The 24,779-nt window shown below is 42.3% G+C and overlaps 1 long non-coding RNA gene and 1 other non-coding gene across 6 annotated transcripts in view; one reads left to right on the plus strand and one right to left on the minus strand.

Annotated features, from left to right (window-relative positions):
- Nucleotides 1-1,923: 1,923 nt before the first annotated feature.
- On the minus strand, nt 1,924-1,995 carry TRNAE-UUC (transfer RNA glutamic acid (anticodon UUC)). The gene has a single exon. It is a non-coding gene; the product is annotated as a tRNA-Glu (tRNA).
- Nucleotides 1,996-2,091: 96 nt separating this feature from the next.
- The window catches only part of LOC103351267 (uncharacterized), a 56,533-nt gene continuing 33,845 nt past the window's right edge, over nt 2,092-24,779 (plus strand). The window contains exons 1-4 of one of the 5 annotated variants that reach the window (XR_011380678.1): nt 2,092-3,987; nt 5,167-5,285; nt 6,837-6,979; nt 7,309-7,437. This is a non-coding gene — a long non-coding RNA (uncharacterized lncRNA). Of the gene's footprint in view, nt 5,286-6,836; nt 6,980-7,308; nt 7,438-10,122; nt 20,935-24,779 lie in introns of those variants that run through there. The other 4 variants (XR_011380677.1, XR_007910350.2, XR_011380676.1 and 1 more) reach the window with 4 other exon arrangements.

The following is a 24,779-nucleotide window of genomic DNA, read 5'->3' on the forward strand; positions in this document are numbered from 1 at the left end:
GAGAATAATTGTGGAAGTTGGGTGTAAAGTCTGAGCCAGCATGAGATAATCTATACATTGAAATAATGACACTATTATGCCAATTTACATTAAAAGGAAGTTAAGGACCATGTGTGGGAATGGGTTCTAAGATTGCAAAGCCATAAAGGCAGAGGATAACACTGAATTGAGCAGATTTGTCAACATGGATTTCAAATGTTAATTTGTGTGTGTGTTTAAATTTTTTTAATTTTTAAAATTTTAAAATTTTTATTAAAAAAGAACAGATTTCATGTATTTCTTAGGTACAATTCTAAGAAGGTAACCATACCCACCCTCTTTCCCCTGCTCAAACTCCCTCCTTCCTTCCTTTCTTTTCTTTAATTTTTGTAAAAATTGTAATTTCAGTACACTCTATAATCACAGGCTTAATGTACCATGAATCATAATCAACAAGTAAAAGTAGAAAGACTCTGGTTCCACAGGAGTATAAACAAGGGCAAAGAACAATAATCAAATTGCAAAATGTGTGTTTTGTTCCTACACATTTTTTTGTATTCTATATTAACTTCTACATATCAGAGTAAACGTGATATTTGTGTTTTGGAGACTGACTTATTTCACGAAGCATGATCATTCTAATTGCAGCCAATTTGTTACAAAAGACACTATTTCATTCTTTTTATGGCTGAGTAGTATACCATAGTGTATATATACCATATTTTCTTAATGTTGGTGGGAATGTAAACTAGTAGAAAGACAGTCCGGACATTCTTTAGAAATCTGAAAATAGATCTACCATATGACACAGTCATCCCTCCCCTGGGAATTTACCTAAATGAAATGAAATCATAAATTAGTTTGAGTATCTGGGAGTGGTTCTAGCCCCAGGTTGTTTTGTTGACTGAAACCTGGACTTGGTGTGGCTCACCTTTATTGAGATTGTAATGCTATACATTCTCGATACAGGGCAGACTAACACTTTTAGGCAAATAGTCACATTGGAGTGGAATTTATCAAATGTGACCCACAAACTGGCCATTCATTACATTCCCCAGAGAGGCCCAGAAAATACTTCTTCCACTGAGGTATTGAGAAACGCACTAGTGAGGAGGAACCAGCTGCTTTGCAACTCTTAGGTAGCAATCTTCAGTAAACAAGGATTGCTTAAAAACAAAAACGAAACAAACAAACAAAAAGACCCCCAAAATAAGTGTTTCCCGTTCAGGGGATGCCACAGAATCTCAGCGTGGCAGAGTGCAAGTAGGCAAGTTTCCACGGATAAGGTGGACTCATTGAGTGGAACGCGGCTGGAACAGAAGAGCTTTTGACAGTGGTGTCCTGGGAATGACATAAATGCGTGGGGTACTAGAGTATTACTTGACATATACAGCTGAAACACTCTAGGCTTGGCGGTGAGAATCCTGGCTTGAGTCACTGCAGTGGAGACAGTGCCTGTCATCCAGTACAAAGGGCCCCTGAAGAAAGGATAGACCAGAGGACCTGTTCCTGGACTCGTGGCTCGCTCGCTCGCTCGCTCGCTCTCTCTTCTCTCTCACTCTCTCTTACTATCTCCTCCTCCCTCTTTTCCTTCTTCGCCCCTTCCCTCAGGTCTCTGTCGGGTTTCTTCACCAATAAACCTTTTCCCTTAAAAAAAAAAAAAAAAAAAAAAAAGGAAAGGACAGACCAGATCTCATCTCAGCTCTGCATTCTGTTCTTTGTCTGAGTTTGATCACTAAATATTATCTACTGTAAATTTTAAAGAAATTATACAGCGGGCACAAATCACACCGTGAACACACAAGTTGGTTTTTGAGGTTGTGAATCACTAGCCGGGTATTCCAGGTTGACTTAGCTCCAAAGGAAGCTCTTGCCATAGTGTTCTTGCTAAGCAGCTTCTAAATATAACAGGATAAATGAAATGTTCATCCAAAATAACCAGCCTTCCCACACCGGGAGTCGAACCCGGGCCGCCTGGGTGAAAACCAGGAATCCTAACCGCTAGACCATGTGGGAGACGACAAGCACGGGCTTACGTCGCTTAAATTGAATCATTCGTATCTGCTTCCGCGGTCGGCCTCAGCTCCGCCCATGTCAAGGCCGCCCTCTGCGCCTGCGCGAGTCTTGGGCGCTTGCGCAGTACCGGCGTCGCTGTGTTCTGCCTCGGGAAGCTGCGGTGTTTCGGCGCAGCGGCGGCCGTTTTCCGCAGGTGCCGTCTGCGGCGCTGCGGTGCGGGCTCCAGCTCTCGGCCCTCCCACCAGCCCGACTTGCATTTCCAGAACAGGAGGGAAAAGAACGGTTTCAGTGGCCCTAAACAGAGGGAACAAGGAACCAGCAAATAATGGGCGTGATGCCCGGTTCTCAGTGACGCGTGTCTGAGCAGCTTTCTCCCAGGACATTTTTTTTCCCAATCATATTTTAGGTCAGAGACCATTTTAACGGAAGTTTCTCATTTATACGAATGCTAATTTCATGAACCAAAGCCAGAGGGACAGAATAGCCCAGAAGAGGTGTCTGCCGCAAAAGGCCTTTGAGGCTGCTGGCTTTGGGGTCTTGTTTAGGGTCGGCCTAACAAGAAAACAAAGCAGCCAAACCTTGAGGGCGAAAAGTACTTTTGTATGAAAAAAAAAGGGGGGGGGGGGAGGAAGGAAGAAAAGAAAAAGAACAAACCACTGGCTTGGACGTAAATATGTACAACCCATATTAAAAAAAAAAGTTTGGTGTTTTCTGTGGTTAAGAAACTGCACATTAAATATGACAGTGCTGCAGTATAAAAGTGAGAACGTGGTAAAAGCAGGCCTCAAAAGCGTTTGAAAAAGATCTCAACGTCACTGGTTCGCAGCTAGTCCTTGGAGAAAAATCAGTGTGCAAATGTGAAGTGGGGCAAGTATGTGGGGGGGAAGGTAGCCTTTGGAAGCTTGTGAAACTTGATCAGGGAGATTTGAAATTTACTAAACATCCTAGTGACCAAGTATTTGCGTTTCAAACATTTTTGTAAAACCAGCTCAGGAACTGCTTATCATGCACTCCACAGGAAGAAACACTGCTATAAATATTTTAGACACTTTACAAATATTATGCACGGTAACATTATCAAGGGACAGAATCATCCTAAGCAAAAATCAAAGGTTGGAGAGGCTAACAGATTCTTGATCTCTGAGAATTTCAAATGTCTGTGTGAGCTAACCAAAGATTTCTTAAGAATTTCAGACATTTGTGCCATGAGGGCACTATAAATAATGTCAACAGCCAACTATGGAGTGGAAGAACATGTTTGAAGTCGGTGATAGGCAAAGGTGACTGTGTCTACTCTGCAGCCGAACCTGAGCATCCAGCAAAAACCTGTAGGGAAAGAGGCCAAAGGCATGAATTAACAGGAGAGGAGTTCTGATTGTTCAATCAATGGGGGTGGAGGGAGTTCAGCCTTGCTGGTACCATGGCAACGCAGTTTAAATCAGGACTAAAATATCTACTGTTAAGAAGGAAATGAAGCTGCAAACTCAGACAATGGAAGCAGTTGCAGCCCCTGTGGAGCAGGGCAGCCTGACAAGTATGTATCAGCAGGTGGAAGGTATAACTTGAAGCCAGAAATTTCCATTCAGTGCTGCCCGTGGCCAGGAACCCCGTGCTGGCTGAGTCTTGGGAAGGATTACCTGGGAGGCAGTGCTCTACAAAAGGGAGCAGTGGGGTCCTGGGAAATTGGGGCTTCTCCATGCTATGCCATCTCCCACACTGGAACAAGGCCTTTGGCCTTGCTGACAAATGAACAGGGGTGGCTGGCTTTCCCCTGCCTTGCTGCCCAGTTGTTCCTGGAAATTGGCTGTCCTTTCAGAGAGCCCCTGTCCAGCCCTTTCTGTCTCGGTGGAGTTGTGATGGCCCCTCCACTGACAGATCTTGTGGACCACCACTTCTGCGCCTGTGGTTTGGCTTTGGTTGAAGAAGTGGCCAGTGCTAACCATTACTCACTCGGGCTGCCCACGTCTCTGTGAAGGTGTCATCCCCAGAAAGGTACCGTGAGTTGCTGCTGTGTATACAACCAATATTTGGTTAAGTTGCATGGAGAGATTTCCTAGGTTTCGTCTCATTTAGATGTGTGCTCTTTCTCTTTGGCTCTTTCACTGGAATCTGCCGATACTTCTTTTCTTTATTATTTATTTGATAACTGTATGCTTTGTGGTTTTCACCATCTTTCCATGTAGACATTCCAAAATGAAATTGAATGTAAGCTCTTTAGGGTAAGAACCAAGTCTGAACTATTTTCTTGCCCTGTCCATGTAAGCATGAAGCCTAGTACATATGCAGTTTTTCAAAGGTTTACTTATTTTATTTGAAAGGTAGAGTGACAGAGACGGAAGGATTGAGATCTTCCATCTTCTTGTTCACTCCCCAAATGCTTGCAATAGCCAGGGCTGGGCCAGGTTGAAGTCAGAAGCCAGAAACTCCATCCAGGTCTCCTATGTGAGTGGCAGAGACCCAAGAACTTGAGCCATCATCTACTCTCTCCCGGGTGCATTTGCAGGAAGTAAGATGGGAAGCATGGGGTAGACAGGGCTGAAATTAGTTCTCTGATATGGATTCAGGAAGCAGTGGCTTAACCTGTACCACAATAGGAATCCACAGTAATTTTTGATGTATTTATTTCCTCTTCAATAATGGTAAGATTATATTAGTAATTTTTGGGCAAGCCCAGGTTTCTTAACTCGTGTTTCAAAAAATGTGTCCAGTTGGGAAGAGAGGTGACTACTCTTACTCTTGCTGTAAAAAAAAATAATAAAACAACACAAAACAAAACAAGATGGCATTGGTCCAGAGAATGTATTTGGTTTCTTTGTTCCATAAGCCAAAAAAACTTTCTATTTTAAAAGTAATTTGTCATTTTATTAGGTTAACCAGATGAAATTGTCAATAATTCACTGGTTATGACTCACAACAATGGAAATTTCATTTATTTCTTCTTAATTCCTCTTCCCCTAACTGTGAGCATCAGTTCTGCCAATTATATTAACAAGGGAGACTAAATAGAAAACACAATATTTAATTAAAATCTGATTTTCTCTTACATCAACAGACAGTAACAGCAAAAACTACAGTTGCTTCCAGCATATAGACATTTTGCTTTTTAGAATTCCTAGGTGAAAGAGACATTTAACTAATGGCAGCTAAAGATACCTTTTCATACGTTTTCAGAGAAATATGATGATAAGAAGATATCCCAGGAGCCATCCCTAGGTGTTCTGAGGGGGCCAGAGCAAGTGAGGCTCCTGCAAACTAAGCCTTGCTCACTTCATGGTCTCCAGGTCTGGCTGGTAAGGAAAGAGCTGAAAGTCTCCATCCGCTTTCTCTTTTCTCTCCCATTAACCACACCCTACTGCAGGCCTTCACCTGGGTCACTTCTGAACTGCTGAAAAGTTCCTTTGCTGGTCTCTGTGCACCTTGGGTTTGCTTTCTGCCTGATATGATTATGTTAGTCCACCATTTAAGACGTCTTGATGGTTATTAATCATATCAGAGCATGTTAAAAGTCCTAGCAATTCCAAAAGGTTATTAATGTCTGACTCATACTCACTCCCACAGCCTCATTTCTCCATATTTCAAATTCTTTGTAGCTTCTCTTGACGTGTCCCGTGGAGAGAAATACCTCTTTCTTTTAGATGCTAGTTTGTCTCGCCTTAAATGTCATCCTTCCCTTGCCTTTTTTTTTTTTTTTTGGACAGGCAGAGTGGACAGTGAGAGAGAGAGACCAGAGAAAGGCCTTCCTTTTGCCATTGGTTCACCCTCCAATGGCCACCATGGCCGGCGTGCTGCGGCTGGCGCACCACGCTGATCTGATGGCAGGAGCCAGGTACCTATCCTGGTCTCCCATGGGGTGCAGGGCCCAAGCACCTGGGCCATCCTCCACTGCACTCTCGGGCCACAGCAGAGAGCTGGCCTGGAAGAGGGGCAACCGGGACAGAATCCAGCACCCCAACTGGGACTAGAACCCGGTGTGCCGGCGCCGCAAGGCGGAGGATTAGCCTAGTGAGCCGCGGCGCCGGCGCCTTCCCTTGCTTTCTGCATGCCCTTCACCCTCTCTACCTAAGGAACGCGCACTTATCTGTCAAGACCCAGCTTCAAGTCTTCACTATAGAGGTAATAAATGCATGAAATCCTTCCTAAACCAAGCTCTTCTTCATGTTGTCCCCTCCACATCCCAAGTGGAATATTTCCCCCCATCTTGCCTCCACTATACGTCGTTGTAATTCAGTTCTCATCTTACATAATGCTCAGTTAATTCTAATTGTTTGCATCTATTTCCCTGCACATCTCTGGTTTTAAGAAAGGAAAATAAAACAAAACAAATAGCCCCTGATACATGGAAAGCTGCCTGGCACTCACAGCTAGGCCATGTTGTTCTCCTTGTGGACATAAACAACCTCAAAAACACCCATCTCAGACAAACTTACTCTAAGGCCATGATGAAGCTGGAGGAAACAAGGCCATTTCATAGTTTTGTCTAATCACAAACAAAAAGAAGGTCCTTGTGCCACCTACAAAGTAGCAAACATCCTTCTCTTTTGGGAAAAATGAGTGCCTGAGACTTGTTGATCAATTACAGCCTTTATCTTCACTCTAGTCTGGTCTTCCCACTCCATAGATAATAATTCATTGAGATACCCAGTTACTGAATTATCTCCACTTTTGAACCACATACAAAAGAGAGAAAACTCTTCCTTTGCTCTTTCCTCAATTCACCCAATCAGAGCTCAAATGGTACGCTCGTTTCTTTCTAACCCTCTCTTGCTGAGATGCTATGGTTCCCTACTGGGTGTGCTCTCCCTGACAGCAACTAGTAATAAACTCAATTTGTTCAACTACAGCTGTGCTCCTGATGGTCTTTGACTAACGGATACTGACAAGAATAGAGTTTTCCGTGGATGGAGCCCTGGGCTTGGTGACAGTGTACCCATCTGGGACCTCTGTACCTCCATCTGCTCCAGGTTCCACTTTCCCTGGCTGGGAGGTAAGTTCATGCTCAATTTGATTCTGGCGTTTCTTTGAAGCCTTTCAGCATTGGATTTATTTTGTTTTACTGGGTATAAGGGTCCTGTGAATTTTTAGTTATCAGATAATCAGGTGGTGTCCCAGGAAAAGACCTGAATGCCCAGTCTGCATTCAAACTAGGAATGCAGAGACTATACCTGAAAGACCAGGTCTTTCCAGTCTGTATTCAGACCGGAGTTTTTATGGATATGATTAGGCAGTCCCCCCTGCCCCCCATTTCTCTTCCCCTCCTCCCTCTTCTGGAAAATCGTTGGGTGATGGGCTTTCTGGTTTTGGAATTCCCAACAGTCTTTTCAGGAATTCATCAGTGCAGTGTTATGGACATAGCCATTTCCTGTGGGGAGATTCCACACAGCTGCCCCAGGGAGAGGGCTGGAACCCATCGAACAACATTATTGAACAAGAGCAATATTTTAGGTATGTAATTGCTAGTCTGTTTTTAAGTCTTGTTTCCTCATTCCATTGCACAAAAGTCCCCATTTAAAAAAAATCACATTTTCTTCAGTTCCTCTTACACATATCGGTTAATGTCCACCTAGCTACCTACCAAGATCAGATTTGCATTGTTCTTTGGCAAAATTCTTTTCTAGAACCTAACATTCACCTGTCTTATGCCCTGTCTACTTATCTTGTGTCTTGAATGTCATTTTTCTATTGGGGAAATATCCATGGGAAGGGAATGGATTTGACTAGACCAGAGAGGTCCATCATCAAGCCAACCCAGGGTTTGAGAAACAGAGGTTTCTTTCCAGACCAGGATCCAGTGAGAGAACTTGGCGGTGGCTCACCACTTCAAAACCTTATGAAACTTCTTCCGCAGTCTTGTTTTTGTGTCCCTGAGAACTGCTTTTATTTGGTTTTGTCTGCTCAGAGCCAGGAGGTTTTGTCCAGCTCCTGCAAGGTAATAATTGGTCTCTGCCAAGCTCCTGAGGCACAGAAGCACAGGAGAGCCGTTGTTATAGACACAGCTGCAGTTTGCAGGGACCCCTTGGGTATTAAGGGCAACTCCTACAAGCTGAGCTCCTTATTTCTTGATGATTCATCACTACAACTCTAACTCCTGTGTACGTCTTTCACTAAGACGTTTCAAAACTACAGTTACTACTTTAGAAAGCTAATATGGGAAACATTGTTCAGGTGAGCAGTGCTTTAGAATAAAAGTTTTAGAACAAAATTCCAACTGTTTGGTAGTCTGCTTTTTTCATTGGTATGAAGAGGCTTTTAAATCCCTAAAATTTTCTTTAGTTTTAGCTAATGAAAAACATGTGAAAAACTATATCTCTAAGCAACATTTTTTAGAACAAGATTTATTTATTTATTTGAAAAGCTGAGCTACAGAAAGAGAGGGAGAGACAGACAGAAAGAGATCTTCCATTCACTAGTTCACTCCTCATATGGCCATGGCAACTGGGGTTAAGCCAGGCTGAGGCCAGGAACTAGGATCTTCCTCCGGTCTCCAACATGGGTACAGGAGCCACAAACACTTGGGCCATCCTCTGCTGCTTTCTCAGTCCATTATCAGGGAGCTGGATTAGAAGTTGGAGCAACTGGACACAAAAACTTGCCAAAATAGGATGCTGGTGTTGTGGGTGACCACTTAACCCACTATGCCACAACACAAGCATCCAGTTTTAAACAGCATTCAAGATTAGCTACTATTGACATTTCCAAAGACTTTTCTACTTTTTTATGTTCACAGTCTGAAGCCAGAAATTGCAGATATGATCATAAATTAAAAATTGCCTTACAGGCCGACGCCATGGCTCACTAGGCTAATCCTCTGCCTCGTGGCACCGGCACATCGGGTTCTAGTCCCGGTCGGGGCTCCAGATTCTGTCCCGGTTGCCCCTTTTCCAGGCCAGCTCTCTGCTGTGGCCAGGGAGTGCAGTGGAGGATGGCCCAAGTGCTTGGGCCCTGCACCCGCATGGGAGACCAGGATAAGTACCTGGCTCCTGCCATCGGATCAGCGCAGTGTGCCGGCCGCAGCGCGCTGGCCATGGCGGCCATTGGAGGATGAACCAACAGCAAAGGAAGACCTTTCTCTCTGCCTCTCTCACTGTCCACTCTGCCTGTCAAAAAAAAAAAAAAAAAAATTGCCTTACAGGCCGAAACTGCGGCTCACTAGGCTAATCTTCTGCCTGCGGCACCGGCACTCCAGGTTCTAGTCCCGGTTGGGGCGCCTGATTCTGTCCCCGTTGCTCCTCTTCTAGTCCAGCTCTCTGCTGTGGCCCGGGAGTGCAGTGGAGGATGGCCCAAGTCCTTGGGCCCTGAACCCGCATGGGAGACCAGGAGGAAGCACCTGGCTCCTGGCTTTGGATCAGCGCAGTGCAGCGCGCCGGCTGTAGCGGCCATTTAGGGGGGCGAACCAAGGGAAGGAAGACCTTTCTCTCTGTCTCTCTCTCACTGTCTAACTCTGCCTGTCAAAAAAAAAAAAAATTAAAAAAAATTGCCTTACACATCACCTTGATGCAGGGACTTTATTTTATTTTTTTAAAGATTGATCCTATTTATTTGAAAGGCAGAGTTACAGAAAGAGAGGGAGAAACAGAGAGAGAGAGACATCTTCATCCTCTGGAAGATCCATCCATTCTCCACAGTGCTGCAATGGCTGGGTCTGAGCCTGGCCTAAGCCAGGAGCTTGGAACTCCATCTAGGTCTCCCATGGGGGCATCAGGAGCACAAGCACTTAAGTCATCATCTGCTGCCTTCCAAGGCACATTAGTAGGGAGCTGGATTAGAAGTGGACAGCCGGGACTCGAACCAGTGCTCATCTGGGATGCCAGCACTGCAAGTAGTGGCTTAACCTCCTGTGCCACATGCCACTCTTGTAGGGACTTCAACATACAAAAAGTTAGAACCAAAACAAGAACAATAAAACTTCATGAAGGAACTGTTTAATTTGTCTGAAAGAGATTGTTTTGTCTAACATGGGAGGCATCTTCTTCATGTTCATCTTTGGGGACTGTCAATTGTGAGCAGTCGGATGGCTTGACACAATTCTCAAGGACCTCCATGGTGTCAAAGTCCGCTGCGTGATTCTTGAGTGTGAAAATGTGAAAATCTGCTTCTCATACATATGAATATTTTCCCCTCTCCCTACAGAAAGAAGATAACTGTTTGTCTGAAGATTGCTTGTTTTCATCTTTCTGTTTTTCTTCTTGTCCTCTCTCATGAGAAACTTCACACATTAACTGATCTAAAAAGTAGTCATTCAGGTTTTATGTACATAATCTAGAAATGTTTAGTTCAGGTAAACAGTATGATTGTCTTAAAAGGGAAAACAAAATTATCAAACTGTGTTTCCCTTTGCGAACACTGAAAAGTAATTTACATGATATGATGGGCCTTTGTTACTATATCTGAGATAATAAGAAACAGCTTCAATTTCAAAATGAAACCTTGACATGATTCAGAGTCTTTAACAATGAGTTTCCCATGAACAATGTTAATATAATCTTGGATGGTCTAAGACCAATGTTAAATTTCTTGTGATTCAAACTTCCTACATGGGTTTTGTGCCTTAAATCAGTTTCTGCTATTTCCGTAGCCTTTTAAAGATTAAACATTATGCATACAAATCTGTAGTCAATTGAATTCAATGATAATGTTGATCATCTTTTCAGTTAATAACTTAATTTTAGAGTATAAGATGTAATAGAAAAATTGTTAAGATTGTACGTGGTGTTCCTCTATGCTTCCTATTATTAACATGTTTTATTAGTATTATATAACTGCCACAATTAATGAACCACTATAGGTACAATATTTTCATTCTGTCTATTCATCATTCAGATTGCCTTGGTTTTTTCTCCCCTGGGTTTCATCCAGAATACCATGTTACAATTCATCATTATTTTATCTCCTGTGCTCCTCTTGACTGTGACAATCTCCAGGATTTTCTTTGTTTTGATACTTTTGACAGTTTTGAGGAGTACAGGTGAAGCATTTTCTAGAACTCTGCTCAGCTGTTATTTGGCTGATGTTTTCTTCATGATTGGGCTGGATTTAAGGATTTCTAGGAGAAAGATCACAGAGGTACTCTGTGCTTCCTATACATATTATCAAGGATACTTGCTGCCAACTTGACTCATCACTGTTGGTGTTGATCTTGGTTGCATAGTTGGTGGTCATTTGTCAGGTTTCTCCACTTCAAGGCTATTCTTCTCCCACCTTTCCATGCTGTACTCTGGAAGTCACTGTGGACAGTCCATATTTAAAAAGGGAAAAGTGACACTCCACTTTGTTGAGTATGGAGTATCCACAGAAATTATTTGAAATTCTCGTGCAAAAAATTATCTGCTGTTCCACATTTATTCAACCATTTATTGTGTGCATGGGTGTTTTAGTATATCCTTACATTTTGTACAATAAGATGATCAGGCTCCTCTTGTGAATTCCCTGTCCCAACCCCAAAATAATCCACTTGTTTACCTGTCCAAAATGCACTGGCTTCCTTGGTGAACAGAAATCAAAATGTTCACCAGAAGTCATTGTTACACAGAATAATTTTCATTTATCTCCAATAAGGAGACCACAGGGAATTGTTTACAAAGCTGTGGATCTCTGAGGAAGGAAAAACAGGTACCTCTTATTTTGTGTGAGGCAAGACTATTCAAAAGGGTAAGTTTTGCCATCCCATGTAGAGGTGGGCATAAGCTAGCACAGCTGTAGTTTGGAAACACCGTCTCACATACAACACATGCTTTGAGAATGAGGTCAAGCTTCTCCTGGGCTGGAGGTCTTAGTATTAAATGTGAAGGGTGACTTTGGGCAAATCTTGACCCATCTGCAAAGGCATCACTCTTGCAGCAAGATTTGGACTAGTTCAGAATGGTTGGCGATTGCATCTGTTCCTGGAATGTATCTGAAAAGCAACTTTGAAAGGCATCAGATGATTTGTGAGTTTCAGGATTTTGAAGGAGAAATGACTCAAGAGCTGCTTGGGGGCGTCAATCTGCAGTAGTTTCTCTAAGGAACCCCGCTTCCCTTTATTGGAGAATGGTACGAGAAACCAAGATCTGGGTTCTGGGTATGCTCATGGTTCCTGGGGCATCACATCTTTTAGGCCCTCTTAACTAAAAGGGCAAGAAAATGTATGTGAATACACAGGTTATATATGTCTGTGTTTATAGATACTAACAGATCTATAAATAGTTCTGTGTGTATTCATCTATAAGAATCTACATGTGGGTTTACACTGACGTAACCAACTTTAATCCATTTCCTATGTATCTTTATAGCCTTCTACCTTTGCTCATATGTCTCCTCTCACTTTAACAGTAAGAAATCTGGTACCCACTATCCCCCATCTATTCAGTCTTTCAATTCTATGAGTGCATAGTCATTTTAGATGTGCTAACTCCAATCTTGGTAGAAAACGACATTACCACATAGAATATAGTACTAATATACAGATCTTTTTTGCCTTTAGTATTAGAATCTCTGCTCACTCTGCTCATTTCTTATTTATTTTTTCTTTCTTTTTTTTTTTTTGACAGGCAGAGTGGACAGTGAGAGAGAGAGACAGAGAGAGAAAGGTCTTCCTTTGCTGTTGGTTCACCCTCCAATGGCTGCTGTGGCCAGTGCACTGCAGCCGGCGCACCGCGCTGATCCAAAGGCAGAAGCCAGGTGCTTCTCCTGGTCTCCCATGGGGTGCAGGGCCCAAGCACTTGGGCCATCCTCCACTGCACTCCCTGGCCACAGCAGAGAGCTGGCCTGGAAGAGGGGCAACCAGGACAGAATCCAGCCCCCGACTGGGACTAGAACCCGGTGTGCCGGCGCCGCAAGGCGGAGGATTAGCCTATTGAGCCGTGGCGCCGGCCTCTGCTCATTTCTAAAATTACTTAGGTCAGTGAATTTCCCTGCAACTCTCCTCAGTGAAGTTATGTCATATATTTGTAATACAGCTAGATTGCCTTGTCATAGACTGCAGTTTCATCTTGTGATCTCTTACCTCCTCAATGAATTTTTAAAATTTATAATCTTTAAAGTTCCCCCTTTGTGAAGTAATATTTTATGCATTTTGACAAATGCACAGCTTCATGTATCCACCGTTACTTTCACTCCCCTAAAAAAATTCTCTATTCTTCATTATCTTCCCTCGCCAGGCCTCTAATAACTGCCTGTTGTCTGTTTATTGTCTCTATAGTTTAATGTTTCCCAGACTGTCATACAAATGGCATCACACAGTATGTGGCCTTTTCAGACTTGAGTCTTTCACTTGAAAATTTACTTGTTATTGTGCTTGTTAGTTCATTCCTTTCTATCACTGAACAGCATTCTTGTACTATACCCTTAGTGTCTTTATCGATTTACCTGGTGAAGGAAATCTTGGTTGCATCCAGTTTTGGATCACTGTGAATAAAGCTGCTGTAAACATTTATGTGCAAGTTTTTGTATGGACATTTGTTTTCACATCAAGTAGGTAAATAACTGGTAGCACCATGTCTAAATCACATGACAAGACTTCATTTAGCTTTGTAAGAAACTTCCAACTCTGTTCCAAAGTGGCTGTACCTTTTTGTATTACCACCAGCAAAGAATGAGAATTCCTCTTGCTCTGTATGCTTGCCAGCAGTTGACTTAGTGTTTTGGACTTAAGCCATTCTAATATATTTGAAGTAGCGTTTTATTGTCATCTTGTATTTCCCTAATGACAAATGATGTTGAGTACCTTTTCATATGCTTATTTACAATCTGTGTAGGTTCTTGAGTTCTTGTCTGATCTTTCACACCCTCAACACTCAATTGCTTCTCTACTACACCAAGAGGACATCTTTAGCTTACTGCAGGTATATAATTCTATGTGGAGTTTCTTATTCTGTTATAGCTTCCAGCAGGCCAGGACAAAGCCTGCTACACCTTGTTAAATCAAAATACTTGAGACCAAGACATCTCTGGACTAAAAGGATTTATTGAGCCATGAAAGAGCTTAGGCAGAAAAAAAAAACCAAAACAAAACAAAAAAAACTGATCCTGGGACAAATTCTCAGCCATCAGCAGCAAAGCAAGGTAACATCTGAGCAGATGTCTGCTGGATCTAAAATCAGAGTCCTTTATAATGAAACAGTGGGGGAAGGAAAACACCAGTTATTTATACTGAAGCTGTCACTAGCTAATTCTTCTAGCTGCTCACCGGTCTTTGTAACTCCTTTCTGCTTCAAGCACCTGAAGCCTTCAAAGCATCTGATGTTCTCCAAAGCTGTTTGGTGTGTGTGTGTGCTTTTCAGTCACATTCCAGTGAGAGACACAATCACCAGCCACCCGAATCTGCGAGGGCAAAACCTGTGCTGATGATTCAAAAGATATCCAAAGGTCACCTCTCCCTTCATTTAATGCTAAGCTCTCTGCCTTCTGCGTGAGACGCATGCCAGCGCTTCTGTCCTGTGCCGGCATGAGCTTGTGCCGGTCTTTACATATGATGACAAGAACTCCCCTTCTTGAATACCCATTTCCCCCTAAAATAAAACATGCTTCTTCTTTCCTTGCTCAGGGAATTAATTTGGAAACAATTCTCCCCATGAGCTGCCTTTTTTTTTTTCCTGGAAGACAAGCTACTTTCTGTGACCATTACTTCTGGTCGAGGTTTGGATTTCTGCTCCCCAAGAAGTGAGCCCTGTCCTGATTCAGTGAGGAACCCACATTAGCGACTATAGAGAGGGGTGATGACCCCGAGCAGCTCTTGTCTCTGAATTGAGTGGGGCTGCAAGCAGGATGTGAAGTCACTGAGGGATCCCCAGAGCATTTAAGTTTTCATCATAATTCATGAATGCAAAATGGTTTTCTGTTCTTTTCTGCCTGTAACGTGTTACTGATTAATCTCAGATCGCTCTTTCCTTCCACTCCATGCCCTTTGTAACTAAATACAGGAATCTCAGAATTTTTTCATTATCACTCCAGTGATCAAATGACATATGGTAGAGCATTTTGAGATATGAATTATAGCCATATACACCTACTTACATTCCCATCCAGAAGTAGCCCCTTCAACCAATTTGTCACAATTCCTCCTTTCTAGTTTTTTTCTGTTCAGTGACATTGTTTTTTCCTATGCTTGTTTTTTTTTTTTTTCTTTTCTTTTGGACATTTAGTTTATTTCCAACTTCTTTATCTTAAGTCGTGCTGGAATGAAACACAGGCTTCATAAATATCTGACCCTGTTTCAGATGAAATCCTACAATTACAATTACCAAGTAAGATTTCAGCCGCCTTTTAAAGGTTCTTTAATGCACACATCCAGATTGCTTCTTCACAGGATTACTAACATGTTATTTACACTGGCAGGAGCTGAAGACGCTCACCGTTACCCTCCCACTGGCACCGGGGAAGGTCAGTGGCTCTTGTCTTTGTCAGGCTGTCAGCCCACCAAGGCAGCTTGTGCTACTTTCCATGTATTTACTTTGCTGGCAAGTTTGAACAGTTCCTATTATGCTGGAAATTACTTTCCTAGAATAGTTTTTGTAAAGTACTCATTTGTGGCCTCAGTGAAGATTCACTCTAGTCTGAGTCACAGCCACAAGCTGCTTCTCCAGCTATCTTGGAAATGCATCCTTAATCACAAAACAAGACCGGAGCAATCAAGACCTGAGCAAAGGGTGGAGCTCAAAGCCCCAGTGTTCAGGTCAGGACAAACCAGGTGAGCACCACAGCCTCTTCGTGACCATGCCTGGGAAGTGGGGGTAGTGGCTAACTTTCTCCACCCTTGTTCATGAAATGGGGGTATCACCTGTGCTTCACAGGGTTTCTGTAAGGATGGCATGAGGCACGCTTCCCTCTTTTCAGGCTCCTTGCCAAGACTGCTTGAGAATCTAGTTACTGTGTCAAGTTATCTGTTATCATGAACAGGGAATATTTGGTTTGTAGGAGACATGATGTTGCATGGAGAAGATGGGGCTGGCCTCAAGGAAAGAAAGTGTGATAGAAATCTTAGCTACACGTATAAGGTGATGGAGTATACTAGTTAGGCGATTTTTATTTGTTCAAGGGCCAGTTGGGAAGAAAAGCAGTTTACAGACTATATACATACCATATATATTTTTAATTTATTTTTATTTTTTATTATTTTAAAGCTTCACATTTATTTGAGAGGCAGAGTTACAGACAGAGAGAAGAGACAGAGAGGTCCTCCATCCTCTGGTCCAGTCCCCAAATGGCCACGATGGCCTGATCTGGGCTGATCTGAAGCCAGGAGCCAGGAACTTCTTCAGGTTCTCCCACACGCATGCAGTGGTCCAAGCACTTGGTTCATCTTCTACTGCTTTCCCAGGCCGTCAGCAGGGAGCTGGATTGGAAGTGGAGCAGCTGGGTTTGAAATGGTACCCATTTGAGATGCTGATGCAGCAGTTTGGTGGTTAACCTACTAAACCACAGCACCAGCCCCCATATTGCATATATTAAAAAATGCTTCACTAAATCACTGCCAGCCCACAAGAGAGGAAATTTCTAACATGTTTGTGATTAATCACATCTCAACGTACCCTGAGTGACCTAGTGGCTGGATCCAGCTGCAGTCAAAGATGACTCCCAGCACACTTACGGGGGTCAGCATGCTGGAAATCAGTATCAGTGAAGTAGAAATCATAGAAAAATCAGATCATTGGTGATCTCTTAACACCCTAGTCGCTAATATCAAAACAAGTAATTATGGTTTGGTGGAGAACTAGTACTGTAAATGTTAATTGCTGAAACAAAGGAGATATACATAAGGGCAAGCCTTTGGAAATATTTACAGATATATTTAAAATAAAACTACATAAAGAAAAGCACATTTGAATCTCTAAGTTGACTGTACAGGAAAAACTGATACAGAATATTGCATACTAAACAAACCTTAATAAAAATATTGAATGTCAAAAATAGAAAATTGTTTTACATGTATGTAGATGATTAAGTCACATTTAATGAGAAAGAAAAACAAGACTGCTGGCTTCATGCCTTAGACTTCTTCATATAACCATTCAATATTAAAAGATATTAGAGGGGTTGGTGTTGTGGCTTAGCTGGTAAAGCCGCCACCTGCAGTGCCAGCATCCCATATGGGCGCTGGTTCCAGTCCTGGCTGCTCCACTTCCAATCCAACTCTCTGACATGGCATAGGAAAACAGGAGAAGATGGCCCAAGTCCTTGGGCCTCTGTACCCACATGGGAGACCTGGAAGAAGCTCCTGGCTCCTGGCTTCAGTTCAGCCAATTGTGGCCATCTGGGGAGTGAACCAGTGGATGAAAGACTTCTCTCTCTCTCTCTCTGCCTTTCAAATTAATAAATAAATCTTTAAAAAAGATATTAGAGTAATATTTTTAAGTTTATACAAAGAAACGTGGCCAAAATTTTGTTCAAAGACAAAAAACAAATTTCCTCTCATATCTATCCTCTACCTATCTCTATATCTGTCTAGTACCTACCTTTGTATCATATATCGCTTTTTTGTAGATGTTAAAAAGGTACCTTTTAAAAATTGACATTTATTTATATCACACTCTTAATAAAATAAAAATAGATGCTTCCTTGACATTTAAAAATCTCTGTGTGTGTAATCTGAAATTAAAGGCCCATGTCATGTCTAATGAGAGAACACAAGAATCTCTTCCATTACATTTAAGTAAAAGACAAAGATGGGAAGCATCAGTACTGTTAAATATTGCTCCACAACTACTAGCTAGAGGAAAATATAAATGTAAAAGAGGGTATAAATGGTTATTCTTTGCAAATGATACACTCATATATTTGGAAAATCTAAGAAAATCAATAGAAAGAAATATTGCCAATGGAGATTCATTAGCTAGTAAAGTACAAAATTAATACACAGAAATATCTGACATTATTTCTACAAAGTACAGAGGGTGATAGCCCCAGGCATCTCCAGGTTGTGGCGGCATCACTCCGCTCTGTTGCTGTCTTTCCGTGGTTATGTTGCCTCTGTGACCTCTCCTTTTCTTAAAAAGACCTCAGTCACTGGATTTAGGATCACCTCCAAGTCCAGGATGACTTTATCTTGAAAAGCTAAACTAATTAGATCTGCAAAAAACTTTTTTCAAAATAAGATCACATTCTGAGTTCTGCATACACCTAAATTTCTGATAGACATTGTTCAACCCTTATGCCTGTGTGTACTCCTTGGGATATTTTGAAATTTGTACTACGTATATGTATCCTCTAGTCAAAATAAATTAGATAACACAAGTCCTCATTTGTGATGTGAATATATGCTATTTGCATCTCTGTGTGCATTCATACTTTTTTATAAAGCGTAATGACCTTAGCTTTAGAGCTGTACTTACCAGGTTAAAATTAGTCCTGTGGAAGGACTAGAGAGGGAGGCAGAAGGAATTAGCTGTGAGGAAGGATTAGAGATAAGCAGAAGCAGAGTGGGGAGCTCATCTCTGTAATGAGTCATGGGATTTAAAAAGATTATTTCTTTATTAGTTTATCTTTATTTATTTGAAAGGCATAGAGATGGGGGTGGCGAGCAGGGAAAAGGGAAAAAGAGAGTAGGCTCAACCTTCTATCTGCTGGTTCATTACCCAGTTGGCTGTAGCAGCTGGGACTGGGTCAAACTAAAGCCAGGAGTCAGAAACTCAATCTGGGTCTCTCTCGTGGGTGGTGGGGTCCTAAGAATTTCAGCCATCACCTGTTGCCTCTCAGGGCATGCATTATCAGGAAGCTGGAATCAGGGGCAGAGATGGGACTCCAATCCAGGCACTTCAGTGTGAGATGTGAGCTTCTCAAGCAGCCCATAAGATTTGACACATGTTTTATACTAAGATACATTTTACGGAACATTATATTATGAAAAAAATGGACTTGAGTTCTAAGGTAAAAAGAAATATGCTTACAACTTGGAATAAACTCTAAAGAATTCAAGCATGACGATGAGAAGGTTGACATTGTTCTCTATCAACAAAATGTTAGTGTCTGAGTTACCTGGGAAGTAGTGACATGAAGGTGACTCTCTAGTCTTGCATCCTAAAATTAGGATTGTTGTACCCCACAATGCATGACCACCAGACTAGGCTGATGAATGCTGAGAGATTGCATTGCCTGGGATGAGGGTGGAGGCCTGAGAGTGAAAGACTCCAGGGAATTCTGCTACCTGTTCTGGGAGCGGGCACACCTGAGGTTGCTGTGGCAGAATACTCAGGTGGTGGATGGCAGAAAGTCTGGGGCCCCTCAGCCGCTCCTGGGGAGAGTCGCAGTACATGAATATCCCCCAAATAATGATTGCGTTCAACAAAAAGCTCTTCCTGGCAAAACAGCTCTAAAATATACACTAAGATGACATAAAGCTGTTTACTGTCTTTCTCTCCACTCCGGATCCTAGGGGATTTACAATCATTTATTGTTCAGTAGTAAGCCTAAGGTGGCAGTGTCCCAACCATGGATATTACAGTCGGGAAAGGCTCTCTCCTGGCCGTGGGTGCCATGAGCCCGGTGGCCTCCATAAAGCCCTCTTTTGGGTTCATATTTCAGGCCTGCGTTTGGGAGGTCACTGAGTCTGAACAGAGAATACAGTCCTGCAGTACAGATGGAAGCCACAGAGGGTATTAAACATGCGAGAGGGAGACAGTTTAGAATCTTTCAGAATTCAGTTTGCATTGAAGATCCAGGAGGCTCCAGTGCAGCCTGCGCACCCCTGAGAGGTGGCCATCACAGGACAGTCTCTCCTTGCAGTGGTCCTTGAGAGAAACTTTCAACGTTGCTCTGCTGGTTTTTAAGAAAACAAGCACAGTTGACTGGGAAGTGCCCCGAAGCGCATGGCATGGTCCAAGAGGTGGTGCAGAAGACACCTTCCAGGCAGGGCTGTGGAGACGTTGGGCTTCTGGAATCCTCTTCACACTTTAGGATGGAAATGGTTATTTCATGGATTTTGGTTTTCCCTTGGATTGGAAAATTGTACACAGAAACGTACGGGAGTGCTTGAGTGTTCTCTGGGGTGAAGAGGCGTTGTGGTAAGAAATCACCCTGCTGACTGCTGGGAATGATTTATGGTGCCCAAGGGTGCTGCTGTCAGTGGCGTCAAGGATGCATCTAGAGCTCCCATGCCTCCTTCCTGGGGCACCAGAAGATTTAAGTTTCAAAATCACAGCACATCATCCTAGTACCACCGATGAACTCCCTTCTTTATTCAAATAGCATGTATGTAGGAAAATTGAATTTGATCCATGCTAATTTTTCTCCTCGGTGCAAGCACATTAGTTTATATATTTTCCCTTAACCTCCTTCCAATACCTTTAATTTTCCCTAACATTCTTCCTTTAAAATGCCTTCTTTTGGGGACCAATGTTTGACCTGACAGTTAAGATGGCCACATTCCACATTGGAGTGTACCCAGCTCCAGTTCCTGACTCCAGCTTCCTGCTAGTGCGCACCCTGGGAGGCAGCAGGCAGTGGCTCAGGCAATTGGATCTCTGCCACCCATGTTCCACGTGGGAGACTTGGATTGAGTTCCTGGCATCCAACTTCAACCTCAGCCCAGGCCCAGCCATTATGGGCATTTGGAAAGTGAACCAGCTCATAGGGGCTTTGTTTTTCCCTCTCTTACTTGAACCCTCCAGTAAATAAAATAAAATTTTTTAAAAAAGTAAATACAATAAAATATGTACTCTTCAGTGTGGGTTATCACAAAGGAGACATATTTAATTCACATTTATTGGTTAGGTATACAGACAGCCTTTTGCAGGAATAGGATTGCGAGGAATGGCCAAGAAATGCCATAATTCTTAAGTTTGCTCTTATTTTTATTGAACTAAAGTCATACATAAAACTTTAGTAATGTATACTTGTCACAATATTGGCACTCCTATGTGCCATTTATTTCCTTTATTACTTATTTCTGCCTTGCTTTCCCTTATACAAATTTTTTATTGTATTTGCCCCAAATTTGTTTTATTTAGTGCTACTGATTATCTGGAAGTTTTGTGTGTGGGTTTATTTTATTCAATTAAATTGTTTTCCTCTTTACTAATTGTTTTCTTCTAATGTCTTTGAATTTATTGTGTTCTTTCTCTTGAATTGTTCAGTGGATAGCTTAATTTAATTTATTTTAATCTATCTTTGTACCTAATCAATACACTTAAGAATAGCTGTTCTAAATGTCTCTTTCACCCCCTTCATCTCACGGGATTGGAGACACAGTATCCTCATTTATTATTCGGTTGCTGGTGGTTGGCAGTTTCTACTTTTAGTTTTTCATTAAAAGTTATATGAAGTTTGCTTCTTAAAATTATTTTCTAGTTGCATTGCTTTGTGAAGATACATGTGTTTTGAATGATATTAACCTCTAGAAATTTCTGGCGATTGTCTTCTTGTCTCAGGATATGATTAATTTATCTTGACAATAAAAGTTTTAAGAAGCATGCATATTCTCTTATGAATGAATGCAACACTGATGATTTTGAATTCAAAGCCTCTCTTATCTTTATGTACTTTTTTTATTTATTTTTTAACTTTTATTTAATGAATATAAATTTCCAAAGTACAGCTTATGGATTACAATGGCTTCCCCCCCATAACGTCCCTCCCACCCGCAACCCTCCCCTTTCCCACTCCCTCTCCCCTGCCATTCACATCAAGATTCATTTTCGATTCTCTTTATATACAGAAGATCAGTTTAGCATACATTAAGTAAAGATTTCAACAGTTTGCTCCCACACAGAAACATAAAGTGAAAAATACTGTTTGAGTACTAGTTATAGCATTAAATCTCAATGTACAGCACACTAAGGACAAAGATCCTACATGAGGAGTAAGTGCACAGTGACTCCTGTTGTTGACTTAACAAATTGACACTCTATGGCGTCAGTAATCACCCTAGGCTCTTGTCATGAGTTGCCAAGGCTATGGAAGCCTTTTGAGTTCACTGACTCTGATCATATTTAGACAAGGCCATGGTCAAAGTGGAAGTTCTCTCCTCCCTTCAGAGAAAGGTACCTCCTTCTTTGATGACCTGTTCTTTCCACTGGGATCTCACTCGCGGAGATCTTTCATTTAGGTTTTTTTTTTTTTTTTTTTTTTTTTTTTTTTTTTTTTTTTTTCCCCAGAGTGTCTTGGCTTTCCATGCCTGAAATACTCTCATGGGCTTTTCAGCCAGACCCGCATGCCTTAAGGGCTGATTCTGAGGCCAGAGTGCTGTTTAGGACATCTGCCATTCTATGGGTCTGCTTTGTATCTCACTTCCCATGTTGGATCGTTCTCTCCCTTTTTTATTCTATCAGCTAGTATTTGCAGACACTATTCTTGTTTATGTGATCCCTTTGGTTCTTAGTCCTATCATTATGATCAATTGTGAACAGAAATTGATCACTGGGACTAGTGAGATGGCATTGGTACATGCCACCTTGATGGGATTGATTTGGAATCCCCTGGTATGTTTCTAACTCTACCGTTTGAGGTAAGTCAACTTGAGCATGTCCCGAATTGCACATCTCTTCCCTCTCTTATTCCCACTCTTATATTTAACAGCGATCACTTTTCAGTTAAGTTTCAGCACTTGAGAAGAATTTTGTATTGATTACAGTATTCAACCAAAAGTATTAAGTAGAACAAAAAAATACATAAAGATAAGAGAGGCTTATGTATTTTTTTAAGATTTATTTTATTTATTTGAAAGACAGAGTTACAGAGAGAGGTAGAGACACACAGATAGGTCTTCCATCCACTGGTTCACTCCCCAGATGGCTGGAGCTGCGCCGATCCGAAGCCAGGAGCCAGGTGATTCTTCCTGGTCTCCCACGTGGGTGCAAGGGCCAAAAGACCTGGGTCATCTTCTACTGCTTTCCCAGGCTACAGCAGAGAGCTGGATCAGAAGAGGAGCAGCCAGGACTAGAACTGGCGCCCATATGGGATGCCGGCGCTTCAGGCCAGGGCTTCTAACCCACTGCACCACAGCGCTGGCCCCATCTTTATGTATTTAAACTACTTACTCTATTCCCTTCTGAAAGAGAGTGTTTAAGTCTACCACTATGTAGAATTGGGAGTTTTGTACTTTGAAGTGATAGTGCTTTTCTTCAAAATTTTGCCACATGACTATAAAGCAATATATAGTAAATTTTTTAGTTCTCTTTTCAAATCATTGCAATGGAAGTACATGGTATTTATCCTTCTGTGACTTGCTTCTTTTGCTTTTCATTATGTCTATGAGGTTGATCTGGTTGGGACCTACTATCAATCTCAGAGTATTTTGAGGTTAAATTTTCAACTTGAGATTTCTGGGACACCATGAGAAGGTCAAATTCAGGGCAGCAGCCCACATTGGGCAGTCTGTGGTGTGCGGTCTCCAGGCCCAGTGCCTCAGGGTCGGTTGTTGGATTCCTGGCCAGTGCTTAATTCCTACTCCTGGGAGGTGGCAAGTGTCCAAGAGAAATAGTGGCTAAAGCCACTCGCTCCTGTGGTTCCCAGTTTCATGTCTTTTCAGGCCTTTGAGTCTTCTTTATTATCTTGTTGGCTGTTAAAATTTAAAAAAAAAAAACTTTTCTAACAATTTTTAATTGTTTCTAGCAGGAAGGATTTTCAGTTCACCATACTATTGGAGAGTTGTCAGATTCAAAATGGAGTCACTCATGTCAAACCCTGAGAAATGAAGCAGAGAGGACCTTAAAGGGAAGGCTCTGATGCACAATTTGCCTGATGATAGGAACCATCCCAAGGACAGCTCCCCGCATACAGACAGCCACTGCTGACACAGGAACACTTGCCTGCCACACTGTCTTGCAAATCCTATCCAGAGACACAGTCTACTCCTCATTTGAATTTAAGACTAGTTTTACTTAGTAGCTGTTTGCAAACCAGAGCTCAACGGCTCTCACATAACACTACAAATGCCAATCGGTTTTCCTTCATAACACCTAATGTAGCTTTTCTCTCTTCCTCTATGTTCCCTTTGTTCCTCGACACACCAGAGACCACTCTAGCCTGGACATGTGTGTCTCAGACTGCAATCTTCTTCTTTTTTAAAGATTTATTTATTTAATTGAAAGGCAGAGTTACAGAGAAGCAGTGGAGAGAGAGAGAGAGAGAGATCTTCCATTCGCTGGTTCACTCCTTAAATGTCAGCAAAGGCTGGAGCTGAGCCGATCTGAAGCCAGAATCCAGGAGCTTCTTATGGGTCTCCCACGTGGGCACAGGGTCCCAAGGACTTGAGCCATCCTTTACTGCTTTCTTAGACCATAGCAGAGAGCTGGATCAGAAGTGGAGCAGCCTGGACTCAAACCAGTGCCCATAAGGGATGTTGGCACTGCAGGTGGCAGCTTTACCCACTATGCCACAGTGCAAGGCCCTATTCTTTTTTCTTGTCAAATGAAACTTCCTTTACTATTTTTTTTTACAACTTTTACACTCTTGTAAAAGGAAGTCAATTAACTCATTAATTTTTTTTAATAAAAGTACATACAAGAAGCTGGCACCGCGGCTCACTAGGCTAATCCTCCGCCTGTGGCGCCGGCACTCTGGGTTCTAGTCTCGCTTGGGGCGCTGGATTCTGTCCCGGTTGCTCCTCTTCCAGTCCAGCTCTCTGCTGTGGCCCAGGAAGGCAGGGGAGGATAGCCCAAGTGCTTGGGCCCTGCACCTGCATGGGAGACCAGAAGGAGGCACCTGGCTCCTGGCTTTGGATTGGCGCAGCATGCTGGCCGTGGCGGCCATTTTGGGGGTGAATTGATGGAAGGAAGACCTTTCTCTCTGTCTCTCTCTCTCACTGTCTAACTCTGCCTGTAAAAAAAAAAAAAGTATATACAAGTCTCAGGAGGGCCAGCGTTGTTTTGTAGTGGGTG

Source organism: Oryctolagus cuniculus, chromosome 12, assembly GCF_964237555.1.
Source record: "Oryctolagus cuniculus chromosome 12, mOryCun1.1, whole genome shotgun sequence".
NCBI lineage: Eukaryota > Metazoa > Chordata > Mammalia > Lagomorpha > Leporidae > Oryctolagus > Oryctolagus cuniculus.